The sequence below is a fragment of the Hypanus sabinus genome, chromosome 15, assembly GCF_030144855.1.
Source record: "Hypanus sabinus isolate sHypSab1 chromosome 15, sHypSab1.hap1, whole genome shotgun sequence".
Classification (NCBI taxonomy): Eukaryota; Metazoa; Chordata; class Chondrichthyes; order Myliobatiformes; family Dasyatidae; genus Hypanus; species Hypanus sabinus.
In genome coordinates this window covers 63,234,267-63,236,191 of record NC_082720.1, presented here as the reverse complement: position 1 = coordinate 63,236,191, position 1,925 = coordinate 63,234,267, and the positions used below count along the sequence as shown (strand labels likewise).

General features: G+C 38.4%; 1 pseudogene; it reads right to left on the bottom strand.

Annotated features, from left to right (window-relative positions):
- Window positions 1–674: 674 nt before the first annotated feature.
- LOC132405259 (sin3 histone deacetylase corepressor complex component SDS3-like) lies at window positions 675–1,618 on the bottom strand (annotated as a pseudogene).
- Between the last annotated feature and the right edge of the window lie 307 nt (window positions 1,619–1,925).

Here is a 1,925-nt window from a genome sequence, read left to right as displayed (position 1 = left end):
GCACAGGGATAGGCTACTACGCAGAAGTATAAATCACCCTTTGTAGCGCATGCAATGATGTGTTACTAAAACATGAAGTAGCCCCTTATTATAATGTGGGCTATTCGGTACACTGCTCCCCTTTTATTTTATTTTAATAGAGTATTAACTGTTTTTTTTACGGGGGCTTTATGCTAAACAAATATGTTGACCCTTAACATACAAACGCCTACCATTTGTTTACTTAGCAACAATAATATCAAATTATAACAAAGAAACGTAATAATATTGAAATATAACAAGCCTTTTTTAACTTTTGTTTTAAGACCCATTTATAACTATTTTCTGTTGCAGGGGGGGTCTTTAGACTGTTCAGCACTGAAGCAAATAGGGCTTCACTCTATTGTCTGGAATAAATTGAACTATCTACAAATTGGCAGGTTCCAGCCAGAAAGGGTAGTCACCTCCATCTTGCAAAGATGACGAAAGCAAAGTGAAATCTGTGAAGAAGGAATGTTATTCTTAAGTATATGTACAATCATCAAAACTGAGATGGCATTGGAAAGTGTCTTCAAATAGTGTGTTCTTCGGTCTGTCAATAAACTTGTTTGTTTTAATACAGATTTCCATATAAAAGTCATGAACAGTTGACCTCTGAGCATAGGGACTTAAAAAACAAGTGTGCCTCCAACTTGCTAAGAGTCCAAGATAGCAGATTGCCTCCATATAATGAAGACTCCTCTGTGCAGCTATCCTAGATATATCGTTATCTTTGTGCTAACATTTGTCCTCCTTACCCATATCTCATTTGTTCCAACTGAGCTAATTACACAGCCAATCTTCGTATTCTCCTTAGATTCCAAAGAGATAGCCTGACCTTTATGATACCATCTCTTATCGTAATATAACTTTCCATCTTCTATTTGTGCTTCATATCTTTGTGCTGGTGGTTCAGCAAGAGTCCTGGGAAGATGCTTAGGAGAAGACAGAGATGCTGGTCTTTTCGGAGATTTAAGCTTATTGAGAGTTCGCAGACCTTCCATTATCTGTTCATCTGTTAACAAGTAATTTAACTGTGCAGGTGCAGGTTTTCATCTCTTGTCTATAATTGGAACAGGGTCATTAGGTCTCCTCCTTAGTTTTCTAGTCATTATTGGTTTTACCTCATAGAATCCCCTATGAGTTCCATTTTTAGCTTCTCATTCTCAATAATCTTTTTCTTTTCTTCTAACTCAATCTTTTTATCTTCAAATTCTTTCACTGCTGCTTTCATCTCTTTAATATAATTCCTTTCCACTTGTTCTGTCTCCAGTTGCAGAAAAAGCTCTGCTTTTCATATTCTTTCCTTGTATTGTTGATCTAGTTTCTTCATCCTTTTCTGATACTCCTGCAAAGTGCCTTCTTCTAATTGTTGGAGCTGTCTTCTGAGAGATTTCAATTTCTCCTGGTATATCTGCTCTTTTACTTCCAGGTAGTCTTCATCATCCTGCTTATTGGCAATATCTGTCTCCCTTGCATCCTCTGTATCTTCATCCAAGCCGTAGCCACGGAGACTGCATTCGTCCTCATCATTGATGCTGTCTAGCTCCTCCTTGTCATTGTAATAGTCAACAATGATTGAGAGAAGAACTGAGGACATCTTCCCCGCCGAACTGCCCTACTTTGTTGACACATCTAGTGCCTTGATGGTGTGTCAATCTAACTGGATTTTCCTGAGCCATTCCCATCCCAGCAACGGTGGTCCTCCATTTTTCAGTACACAGAGGTTCTGTTGCTATGTTCTGTCTCCGTAGGTCACTGTAACTTTAATTTTGTATCTGGGACACATTTTCTGTTCTGTGTAAGTCTTTAGCAGTAGTTTAGTTTGTTTCAGAGTTGCTTGTAGTCGTGTACAGAGATCACTGTTAAAGCTGAACATGTTGCCAACTCCATTTTCAGTCTCACGC